Here is a 13,892-nt window from a genome sequence, read left to right on the forward strand (position 1 = left end):
TGGATGTACATACGTACACATGCAGTGAAAGCCTGGCTAGACTCTTCAATGTGGCATGTGATCGATCAGTGGCCTTGATGCTAGTATTATACAATCACAGTTTAGTAGGCTGCCTTCCTTTGTTTCAGTCCAGCATAGTGTGTATAACACTGCATTTGATTGTTTTTACCACAATCTAACTCAATTAAGTGTTACAATTTGCTTATGTTGGTGGAAACTTGTGTTTATAGTCAGTAACTCGCGTTACATGCCAGTAACACGCGTTACATGGTAACTCGCGTTACACTTTTCATTGACATTTTTTAATGTGATGACAGTGTTTATTCAAGTCAACATCCTGTGTACAGTATCAGGGTATGATGAATTTAGAAAATTATGATTCCCAACAAATTACCTCCACTGCTTCCTTCAGGATGAAAAATATTTCTTGTTTCGGTAACTCGCGTTACATGGCTCAAGGGCTTAACTTTCATGTGGTGATTAAATTTTTTTTGAAGGTGGCACAAAAATTTCCTCACGGGAGACTGAAGTAGAACCAATTTGCTTCTTTAAAATAAATTAATTGAAGTGCTAGCAGAATTGTTCTATTAAAAAAATGTATGTTAAGTTAAGCATGCATTTTAATAGCAATTTGGATGACTGAAAAATTGTCATCAACATCTGTAGCTGTTTCTCGAGAAATATTTGACCGATTGATACAATTCTTTGAGTTTCTTTAACTTCAATATATGGGTAATACATAATGAGTAATTCTTTTGCAATATGATAAACTTGAAATTTTAGTGCCATGTCCACATTCCCATGGAATTGCCCTTAAACGTCCCTGTAACACTAATTGTCCCTCTGACATTAATGATCCACGTGAAAAGGTGATTTGCCTCATTAACAGAATGGACTAAAATGGCAATGCAAAATGTTAGCTTGGCTGTTCTCACTGTACTTCAAACCCACATGACTGCCGGGACTGTAGGGTTGACAGTCTGCCAACGAAGAGCCTTCTAGCTGCTCTTCCTTTTGGCAACAATACAGTCCTTTTTGTAGAAGTATCCTTTGTCGAAAAACATAATTCTGAGAAAGTGCATGTATGTGTGGCCTTCAAACATCACGAGGAACTGATCGCACTGTGGAAGAGCAATAGGATACAAGTGTATTGGCATTGGTATCTACAGTATTCCTGTTAATTCTGATTGCAGTGGTAAAGCCTGGTTGGTGCAAGTGCAGCAGATATCAAACATACAGAGTACATGTACTTAAGAAAGACATTGAATCTTCTGGGTATTTTCACAATGTTCTTTTTTTTTCTCATTTCTCATTTCTAGTTTTACATCCCGTACATGTCTCAAGAATTACAAGTGAATGATGATCTTCATGTAAATCTGCACCTGCAGCAGCCCCATCTGTCCGTCAGGAAAATCACGGAAATTCCTGGAAATTCCCATGGCCATCCTTACAATAAACAGTTTCTGTATTAAAATGCAGTTTCAATTCTTTGCATGTTTTGCTTGCAAAGGATTGTCTGAACAACCAAAAAGCTTGCCCTAGGCTTGCCTGACACAGCAACTACTTATGAATGCTATCAAAAGTGGAATTCCTGCCTCAATAAAAAATTGGAGCAGGTGAAGCAAATGGCCCATTAATACTAGGCTGTGGGATAAAAAAATACCCTGGATTTTAGTGCATTATCTTTACAGAAATAATCTATCAAAGTATAAGCAGTTACTTTCATGAATTAGGAGGTCACAGACATTTTTGCAAGATGCTGTTTTCCCGAACTGACACCAACACTATTTCTAATACAGGTTGTACATGATGCATTGTTACCCTAATGCATGGCAACATTTTCGCGTGTTGTTGAATTCGCGATCCAACTGTGATTTGCAAAATTCATGAAAATTAGAACCTCGTGAAAATAACATGCTATTTATGTACAGTACATGTGTTTGTGTGTGTGTGTGTACATCTATGCATGTCTGTGTATCATACGCATGCATGCATTTGTCTTGAATAATCATATCATATGAGCAATAAACTACTTTGTCCAATATTGACAAGAAATGTCCTGCTTCCCAGCAATGAGAAGAAGTTGAAGACGAAAAAAAAAAAAAACAACCCTTCAGAAATTGCCCTGCTTTTGTGGCTCATGTTTGAAATGGGGGTGTACAGTACACTCAGCAAGCAATAGAAAAAATATATCCTATATTGGTAAAGTTGTACATCATAGTACATGCATACAATGCTTCCAAGCAATCCCATGCATAAAACCTATACTGGGAAAAAAAATCATGACAATATTCAAATATACACAGTGATCACGAAGTACATAGAGCTATAAACCTTTTGGGAAGTTCAAGTACTAACGAGTACATTTGTACCATGTCCCATAATGTGAACACCTTGTACCCAAAACAGAGTGCACCCGTGCCAGCTTTCTGGATAATGCAAACAAACAGTGTTCTCATTGGAATAGAACAGAGATTGTCCCTGTTGGTACAGTGAGTACAGCAATGCATAGACAGTATTAAAAAGGAACGGACGGGGGAAAAAAAATCAATGCTGTGAATAGAAATTTTGTCGCAGCTGAATGGTTTTGTCAAGAGAAAAAGTTCACCGTGATGGGTGGAGCTACCTGTATAGTGTAACCTTGCCTCCTGTACACATTGTTGATATGTTCGTGCGTTCCAGATTTTTGGTTACACAGCAAAGATTCTATGTACAGTGTACATGTACACAGATTGTGTACTACTCTCTTTTCCATGCCTTCCATGACTGCTAGTGCTATACTGTATAAGCTGTTATTTTCAAGAGGGTTTAATTTTTGCGAATTTCGCGAATCACTGTTGGACTGCGAATCTAACAACAAGCGAAAATGTCGCCATACGCTACTTTTTTAGTGCACTTTAATATGTTAAGCATTGGTGTCCATTCGCGAAAACAACATCCCGCCAAAATGTCAGTGATCTCCTCATTCGCGAAAATATCTTTTATATGCTAAAATAACAGCTTGTAGTTAAAGGCATTTTTAACCATTTGCAGGTGGAACAAAAACCCGCTTTACAAAAAAAAATAAAAAATCAGTAAATGTTAAGATGCAAGTGAATGCAAGACTTCTGGCAACATTCATTACAATGACATCACATCATTTTCATTTGCATCTATGTGACTGCAAACAATATTACTATTTGCTTAGCTGTTGTTGTTGGGTTTTTTTTCCAAAAGAAAGTTGTACCAATCCAAAGCTCATTCTAAGTCAGGATTTTGTGTGTAATACACGTCTCCTGCTCCTTCGATTCTACTCTGTAACAATAAAAGTAAAATCAACTTTTAAGTAAACTGATATGCAGTATCATATTCTGAAAAAGGGAATGAAGATGTATGCAAAAATTTACATTGTATAGGCACGATGCAGTAGTTTGACTCAAGAATCCAAAAATGAGTACGAGGCATACTGTAAATTTAGTCTTTATTGAAGAACAAATGGACTGTAAAAGGCCTACATCAAATTTACATTCTTCTTTTAATACTGTGGCTGAAAGAAGCTTTACAATTGTATTTCTAAGGTAAAAACATACTCAAGTCATTGGCAATTGTGTGTGTAAAAAGAGCCTATTAGTTACAGTAGTTTGTTCTAAAAGTAAGCAGTGGACACTCCCAGCCATGCAATGTTTGTGTGTCACACAAGAACACACTCAAGATGATATTAACATTGATAGGACAACTTCTGCATTGCCTGTCGTGTAGGGAGCGGTGGAAAAAAAGAAAGACCTTCCCACACACTTTTTTCTGTGTAATGAGAATAATACAGCTAGACTCAGCTGAGGGGCCTCAGTATTTGAAGACACGTTGGAATTACCGTGCAATGTACACCTAAAAGATACACTGAATGGCCATCCAACCATTGCAAACAAAAGAAGAAAATTACAACCAGAGAAAGGGAGGAATCCAAGTAAACTGCGGGGCTAAGTAGGGCTCTTTGTGATTTCATGGTGAACTTCATTTGATGGAGGTCACTGAATACCCCTGCCCATGTACATTGTACACTGTTTGGATGTGTACACTGACAGTCTACAATTGTAGATGCACCTGGTACTAAAAGATGGACATAGATTGTGGCGAATGCACACTACCTGGTATTAAAATCAATAAACTGTCAATTTTGCAGAACTTTGTTTCACTCTGGCAAGGCAAATCGTATTGAGTCGACCGATATTCACAAGAGTAATCTACACAAGCCATTACATTGTGTTTTGTTGCATTTTAGTGCAATGGATATCATCTCCAAGGGGAAAATACATGTAGTTTTAAATCACTAAATTGTCCTTTTAATACTGTGAATTTAATACAATATTGTGCTCATATATGAAATATACACGTATAGGCCTAGTGCATTCTAGTTCAATATGAAGTAGCGTTGACAGGGAAATATCTGTCACGGCAGTATTTGAATGCGCATCTGGAACTTCTAATGTGACACACATAGCAGTTTTCAGCAGCTTTTTTTTTTTGCTATAAAAAAACAGTATGCAAAGTGCAAGCTGTACCCCACTTCCGGAGCACTAAACATTGGTGACTGGTTAAACCCATTCCATACAGGAACCTGGTATACTGTGAATTAAGTCTATGGGGATGTCAGAATTCAGTATCGAATGGGTTAATACAGAATTTTGAGCGCTTCAAGACCATTCCTGAACCAGGTCTCACGAGGAGCAGACTTTAGAGTGCTTCAGAGACACTTTAGTCTATTACAGTACAACTACAGGGCTTCACGAGTGCTCATGGAATGTTCTATAATGCAGTGTGTGTGTATTTAATATACAACGTACATGGGGCACTTTCTACCCGGTGGTATATTTACATACATGTACATGTACTTGTATTATTGTACACTGATGGGTGGTCTGCTCAGTGTGTTCAAGACAAGCACAGTACTTTAGGAGTATATTTTCGCACTGTCAAAAACTTTCACGCTATTTGCCTTCATGAATTTCAGCAGCATTTTCACTCATTGGAGGTCTATCTATATCTTTCCTGTTATATTTCGCTTCAAAGAAAACACAAAAAAGCGCAGACGCATATGCCCACATTTATCATTTTACAGAGTGTATCATCGACAACACTTCACTTATTATACAAAATCCAATATGGTAGATGAGTAAATTAATTAAATTGAATAATTTACTTATCACATGGATTCGATGACAAAGCAATTAAATATAAAATAATAAGCAAAATAAGTGTAACGTAATAAGTGTACTGTACACCTGCACTTAAATTGTAATTGCATCATCCATTATGAATGCCATATCCTTGGCTTGAGGAAACTGCTGGAAAACATCATGGTCCATACAATGTGTACATCAAGCAAATAAATTGTCTTCTACACATTGCTGCAAAAAAAAAAAAGACTTCCAAAGAAAACTAATGAACGCTAAGTACTATTAAACCAATACTGCTTATGAAAAAAAAAATGCTACTACAGTGTACATGTACATGCACTTGTATCGATGAGGAAATAAAATTCATGACTATTAATCAAAGGTTTAGAGGAAATATTTTTATAATAACCAAAATAACAATAGCAATAACAATAATAATAATAATGATGATACATTAATTGCAAGTATGATATAATAATTCAATAACATAATGTGATATTTTTTTTTAATGCTTACAAAAACTATTACATTCAACAATATTCAAACTGTAGACCTACTGTATAATAGCTCCATGATCAAACTGAGGATAAATATGAAAATGATGATACAAGGTACAAAGTACATTGTCGCATTTTCATAATTGGAGAAACATCAAGTGACTAGGCCAATAGAAAAGTTGGCACTTTGACTGTACCTGTATAAAGTGTATCTAGAGCCATTGTACAGTCTATGCCCAACTACAAATGTAGGCAAATGGGAGAAAAAAATAAATAAAAAATGCATTCTGATGCCCTGTACAGGTTTCAAGATACCTAGGGTACAGAAAGGCTCATGATGAGGCAGCCCAGTCCCATTCTATGTTGGTATGAGCTGTTCTTGGTCTTATATTGAGATCAATTGGAGCTCAGATAAGACGGACTGTGTGTATGTATGCTGGATAATCTTGCAACTTTTCAAAAGCACATAAAGGTGTCCTCTTTTATATAATGTATGTGCAAGAGTGACAAGCAAACAATATTTTTTGTATTTATACAGAGAAAAGATAAAAATACCAAAAAAAAAAATCATGAAAACATACTTTACTTTGCACTAACTTCTTGGGCTACTGCCATCAAAGTTCAGGCAACTGTCCTAGAAACATTGGCACAGTCTTATCTGATCCTTACAGTTTATGGTTTGACTTCAATACACACACTGTACATGTAATGTGAAATATAATTTAAAAAAATAAATTAGATAAATTGACTACGAAAGCAGTTTACATGCATAAAATAGTACATTATGCATTACAAAAATATTCTCTTATCGAATAATGTTCAACTGATCCCCATTGAAACCTGTAAATACTGTTTGTACATCATTGCTTCTGTGTTATTGCAATATTATGCGGACAACATAATATAATTTGTACTGTTGAAAGGACTGGTCTCGACTAGCCTGCAAGCTACATTGTACTTGTATTGCCAGTAACTTTCTGTCTTTTATCAACAGTATTCTTTAACTCTTGACTATTTTGACTTTGGATGATAATGCTTATCATGTTATTGTTTGGTAAATTATACATTTCATTCCAATTCATTTCATTGCATTCACTTCATTTCATACAATACACAGTACACAAAGAATGCTTTTTGAGTCTAAACTTGTATTTTAGTTGTCGTTGTTGTTGTTGTTTTGTTTTGTTTTAATTAGAAGACAAACAAAATGATTGCATGTCTTAGACCAGAGAGCAAATACACTATGTACAATGTATGAATTTAATAGGCACTTAATGCCATGTGATTCATTATAGAGTCATACGACTCCATTGTGATGTGAATATGTACAAATTTTTATGCTACACGATCCGAGTGCATGTTGTGTGTATGGTCTTATAAAATATATGTGTCTGTGTGTGTGTGTGTGTGTGTGTGTAACTTACACTTGTACAATGTAATGCTTGTGTGTTGATGGAATGAATTGTTGTACAGCGGTCGTATAGCGGTACAAAATATAGTTTTGGTGGAGACCTAACTTCAGGTTTACACTTTTGGTATTATTAAAGATAATGAGAAACCACCTGAAATATGATGTACAAGAGAATGCTATTCCAAGATGAAGCCAATGTGTATTATATTATATTGATGAGAATGAGTTTTGAAATACATTTGTAGCTGAGATATCCGAAATGGAATGATCCTAATACAAGGTGGGACCCACCCTTGATTACAATTGTTTTGTTTTACCTTGTTTTCAGATGTCTCAGCCATTCCAAGACAGATTTTCATCAAATAAACTTTGAATTCCTCTTTAATAATAGAATGGTATGTTTTGTACTATTTTCATTAAGTGGTTTCTTGGTATCTTGCAAGAAGTAATAGAAGCTCAATACTCATTTCCACCAATACTATAAACATACTGTACCATCCCTTTTACTAGTAATTGTATACACTTACATACATATATGTGACATCATTTCTTAATTCCTCCCTACTCCTTGCCATGATCTTCAAAAGTTTTGAGAACAAATATAAATGACAATAACACTATGTAATGTTGTATACAAACTCTGTATGAATGACACTGCACTGTACTCCTATCCAGATTTCTGCTTCCGACAATGCGGTATAAATTGAAAAATGCGAAAATGCATATAATATATCACTGGATCTTTCTATGGCTGGGGGGAGGGGAGGCAGGAAATAAGAAGCAGGCAATTATGGAGGTTGACATGGAGTTCTAAGCTTATATTATTGAAAACAAAGAAATGAAATATTCTTTTTTTCCTTTTTCAGTTTTTAAGTTTCAACATCATCTTTTTTTCTTTGAGCAGTCAAATGAAAGGCTACATGTACAATGTATGCCACATGGCAGACACACGAACACAGTCCTGGTACTCACGACAAGAATATTTGTTATGCAAAAAAGATAAAATGTTTTTGCCGATCATAATGAAACATTATTGGTACAATGTACAATGTATACTAGTTTAAAAGTGCAATACAGTGTACACGTACAGATGTAGTTCATTCAAACTATCATCAGTTTGTATAGATCTACATATTTTGTAGATTTTATATGGCAGAATAAATGACCCAGGTACCGTATGTACACTGATGCTGGTCACACAAATACAATTACGACACATACTGTATGCATGTACTGAGGATTTGATGTACACTTTGTACACTACACATTGTACAGAACAGTACATACACTATGTATCATGGGCTTATAAATATTTACAGAGGGTTTAGACAATGAAACAATGTATCAACAGAGCAGGATGCTTCCAGTGATAAAGGACGGTGTATTCTTTTATAACCTGCTGGTTCCACGCAAGCTAGATACAACATTATCTAATTGTGAACTTCCAAACACTCAAGTTTTCAGTTTTTTGCATGCCATGTGCAATAAAGAAATGTTGATGTTTTTTGATAGAGAGTGCAGTATCAACACGGTTTGTTTGTTTGTTTTTTAGACTAATTTTTTAAAATTAAATTCTGTATATTACTGAACTTTGCTTTAGAGAATACTGTATTCAAAATAGTGTCATCTTTACCTGTCTGGGAGAGTGTGAAGAAGTGCACACCTGACCAAGCCTTGTGTGACATTTACGCTTATGTACCATACAAAATAATTTATTGCTTTGTTCATTTTCTTTCACAAATACATGACTGTGTAGCATTACCTGAGTGTATAACAGTGACGATTGATAGCTATCAAAACAAACAGATCAACATGGACTATGACATCACACTATTCACAGTCACATGATCACATTAAATACAAGTGTGTAAACCATCCAGTGACATCCGAACCTTACACAGGATGTGCTGATATACAATGTACACAGTACATATCACATGTAGGCCTACTCGATCGTGTCATGGATCAATACAATGTTGAAATGTCATACTGAAAATACTACCATCCTCTGAAAGTCAAAGGTTAAAACAAGAAAATGTCAGAAATACATGTTAAAAGTCAGTGAAATACAAGCATGAGTACTGCGAGCCAATCTGGGCTCATATTGTGAGAAGTGCACTCACTATACACTGTGCATGGACTGAGAGAATGCAGCAATACTACATGTAACAAATCAGTGAAAGTTTGAGGAAAATTGAACAATTACAATGCATTCAAAATTCATTTTTCTGTGCAGCCATCATAAATGAGAAGACTATTGTAAACTACAGGTTTGGCGATGTCAAACATTGTACATTGAACACATCAACAGTTCCACAAAAAAGCACACATTCTCTCATTCTGCTTTTACACCCTGTAGAAAGAGGTACATGTACATATTGTACACAGGGTACATACAGTCAGTACAGTATCAAGCACTCTTATTTTGATAAAAATATACATGTACATTACAATGTAGTACAGAAAGGTGGATGTTGAATTCTGTAAATTATAAATATTTTCTTTGTGTCACTGTACACACATGAGTGATACAGTACTGTATGTGACATCACACACTGTAGCAGTCTTTTCATTCAGCAAATGGCTGCAGAGAAACTTTCAAAAATTCAAAACCTTTGAACAGATTGTCCAATTTTCCTCAAACTTTCACCAACATGTACAATGTATACAGGTCTGTTCAAAAAGTTGGGACCCAGGGTTTTTTGGGCACACACTCAACATGCACAACATTTTGTGTCTACAGTGTAAGTGCTTTGTTCTTACAGAACTTTTTTTTTTTGTGTGTGTGAGTATCAATGTTATAGGAGGGCATATACCATAATGTACTATACTAAACATGCTTCCCCTGTTGGTGAATTTGTGTAAAAATGTACTTATTTGATGGTGTCCAATGTCATTTCAGCCTCTTTTTTGTAAAATTCAAACAGGGTATTGTGATAACAGAGTATTGAGCACATTGTCTGAGTTACAGAATGTACTAGCAATTCTGAAATAATCTTTAAAGTAAATATCATTGCTTGGCCAATTTCTCTCACAAAATAATTCATACCAGACAAAAGCATTTAAAAATAAAACAATGTTTTGTTATATCGTATTAATTAATTCACCCAAGTTATTGTTAATGCCTCAAACATCAATCCCTGTGAGATTTCATCCTACTTCTGAAATCTCTTCCGACTCCTAACAGATCTACATCTCCAGGACTTTCACTTTTGCAATTACTACATCTAGGTATTTTTACCTGGCTGTCATTCTCACACCAACCTTTCTCAATACTTTATAGCCTGTACAGTATCTGAATCATAACATTCTTAATGTAATGTTAACTGACTAACTCTGTTTAGATTGTTACCGGAGCTGATACTTGTGTTTCTTTGTTCATCCAAGAAATGTTACTCCTTGGGGCAAGTCTTGTATAAACACTTCATTCCCATCCATAGCTTTTCCTTGCTTGGCTCTGAGCTACATTGTATGCTACAGTACTTCTTGCTACAATGTACATATCTATCATAACGGAGCTCCACAGCTTTATAGGTTCTTATGCTCTCTATGGCTCAGTGTATACAGTGCGCTAACGAACACGATTATAACGAGACTCTGGTTACAACGAAGTAAAATTCAGGCTGCAACATCATCCGCTCTATGTATTTTCATTGTTGATTTGTTGGGATATAATGAAATTTTGATATACAACTCTAACAAAAGAAAATTGATGGTACCGAGGACTTCGTTATAATGGGAGTCCATCGTACAATTTGGCCACACACTATTAATTTGAGACCTGAGGTTCAAGTACTTTGGCCAAGGCGGTTGTGCTCCATAGGGCAAGCACATACTGTAAAAGTGGATTTCTTCGCGCGACTAATTTTTCGCGCTCGGCAGGGTAGGAAGAGTTTCGCGTGTTTTAAATTCCGCGGAATCAAGTCATCACCTGCTGGAACAGTTATGCCAAACAAAAATATTCACATGCTTTTAATTTTCGTGCTAGTTTCGGGTTGCGCGAAATGTGCGAAAATTTCAACACTGCGAAAATTTCCACTTTTACAGTAACCCTCACTGTCTAATATCCTTCAGGGAGTTTTACTCTTCAAAGGTGTTGGTCCTGTGGTCACTAGCCTACAAGCATTCACTGCATTATCAGCAGCCACATATTATGACAAATGTTATGCAATTTCGTATAATAAAGAAAACATGATAGCAATGACATATTTGTGTACCTCAATTCATACTGAGTGATATGAGTTTTATGACATGGAAGACAGCACGTCCTGAAAAGAAACTGCTACGGTACCAGAAAATATCTAATCACGTAGCTTTGAAATGGTGCACCTTATCTTTTTGGGATGGGGAGTTCTTTCATCCTAACTTTTGTTTGTTTTAACTGCAAATTACCTCTGTCACTTTTATTGCATTCCTTTCATGCAAATTTCCTTTCATACATAATATACAAATATACTTGGCCTCGGTGACTCCAAACTAGTACTATTCACTTTGGGGCTGCGCCCCTCAGTGAATAGTACTAGTTTGGAGTCACCTCTGCCCATAGTTTTAACAAGAAACTCGAAACTAGGCAAAGTATATTTGTTTTATATTTTGGATCAAAAATTTGAATAAAAAGTGAAAATCATTATAGACCGTCAGTAGGTTTAGCCACACTGCGGCGGCAGCGCAGCGCCTGCAATACGCAACACGCAATACGCAATACGCAACAGTGCGCACCTGGTGCGAGAGATCGGAAATTGAAAAACGTAGTAGCCGTGGCACCGCCAGAGTTGCCCGTCCCATGTATCGCAAGCGCTCGTATGGCCGCTGCAAACCTGAACACTAGCATTCGGGACCGGACGCGGACGGGTACACTTGACTGTAAAGAAGGGTGATTGTGACATCATTTTGCAAATAGTATACTATTTGCAAAATGTCGTCATAAAAGTGACGTCATTTTGCAAATAGTACTTCATGGAGTGTCAAACACACCAACACTCTAAAATAGTTCAAAATACCTATAATCACGTGAAGCTCTTTTAACCAATCAATGGAAGACAAATTTTTTATCCAAAATATAAAACAGAATGATAATGGCATGAATGTACATCTGTAGTCATGTTGTATTTGTTCCAAGGCATGTTTGGTTCACATCAATTGTCTAGGGTATGCACAGTTTGCTTGTTTTGTTTTTTTCAATGCAACTTCAATGCATCTTTCTGCGGTCATCCCTTCCCATGGTGACTATAAGAGTATAGTGTACTCATAACAGATTTCAACTGGCCTTGAACAATCTAGGTTCCTATATATGTGTACAAGGTTGCAAAAAGAATGGTCCATACAAGTTTACTACCACTGAGAATTATGCATGTGCCACAAAGTGTTTTTCAAGATTCTCCATTAACCCAATAGGTCAAGGGAGCCACATTTATGTGGCTTGGGGTTGTATCTGTTTTATGTCACTTTTCTTAATGTTTATTACAAAACAGTATTTCATGTGGTAGAATGAAAACCTTGATCTTTTCATTTTTGAAGCACCATAAGCACTGAAAGGTGGACCTGTGCGCTATACAAACCGTAGCCACTACTATCACTAAAATCAAAAGGCCAAGTGAAATAAGAAAGTTTTTTTTTTCTTCCTTGCATGCATCCAATTTGGGTGCCACATCTTTTTTTTTTTTTTTTACTATATTTGAATGATTCTACTGACACTTTTCAAAATGCTGGTCAATGAAAATGTCCTAAATTCATTTTCCATAGTCCCTGTTTGCATTGTTTTGGGATTTTCCACATCAACTTTTTTTTTTTTAATTGACTCCTTACCCATCACATTTTAGCACACAATCACTGAGCATGTCAAAGTCCCTGAGCACTTTAGAAGAAAACTACCCATCTCTCATGACTGTGTACATTGCAAAAATATAAAGTCACAAATCAAAATGAGGAAACAAGTTCTGTTTGATGGATGGGATGTCATTTATAGAATGAGTTGCAGTACGATATCAGTAAAAATTCTTATTTTGACAGTACAAGACAAGTGAGATTTGCCCTTCATATTACAGAATAACCCGAGAACAAAATCACAGATACAATGTTTGTACTTTCCTTTCTCTTGATAATGGCTATACCAAACTAAAAACTTGAACTAGGTCTGTCATTTTTTTGGTTTTTTTTTTTTCACACACAGTTCATTGGTGGGAGGGGGTGGGGTGGCAAATCTGTTGTTTACATGAGATTTCGACTACCTACAGATGCTCCTGTACTGATGTTTGTCTAATACCTACACTGTACATATACCCATACAAACGTACCTATCTGCTATGGATGATTCTGAATGCAGGATTCAAGTCTCTATTATCAGATCCAGACTTGGTCCTTCTTGAAGTAATAGTACCAGGTACATGTAAGCTAAAAGGCTGGCCAGTGGGTCATTGGCCAGATCTTACTAGTAGACAGTACCTTCTTTTACAAAAATTTACAGGCCTTGCAAAAATTACCTTGCATTCACATTCCGCAAAACCAGTTTATTATATTCATAGGTGCATTTTAATTTCGCCAATTTCCCAAAGAACCTGGGATCGTGAAATTAGAATGCAAGCGGAACTTCTTGTTTACACTATGTGCGTTGAACGCCAGTGGCAATATGCGAAAATTTCATGCCACGAAAAAGGCTGTCGGCTCCAATGCGTGAAATATTTCGTGCTGGAAACACTCGAAGGAAGGGACCAGACAACATCAATGGCAAAGCATCAGATAATTATCATCATTGGTATTTAAATAGCAACTTAGACATTTCTTTAACAAACATTTTAGCCTTGTCATGGATAATGGACTGCCCACACTGATCCT

General features: G+C 36.1%; 1 protein-coding gene across 2 annotated transcripts in view; it reads right to left on the reverse strand.

Annotated features, from left to right (window-relative positions):
- The window catches only part of LOC139712264 (E3 ubiquitin-protein ligase CBL-B-like), a 66,458-nt gene that overhangs the window by 50,913 nt on the left and 1,653 nt on the right, over nucleotides 1–13,892 (reverse strand). The window lies entirely within an intron of this gene.

Source organism: Diadema antillarum, unplaced genomic scaffold (assembly GCF_040938485.1).
Source record: "Diadema antillarum isolate AM-2024a unplaced genomic scaffold, OU_Dant_1.0 seq00001779_RagTag, whole genome shotgun sequence".
Lineage (NCBI taxonomy): Eukaryota > Metazoa > Echinodermata > Echinoidea > Diadematoida > Diadematidae > Diadema > Diadema antillarum.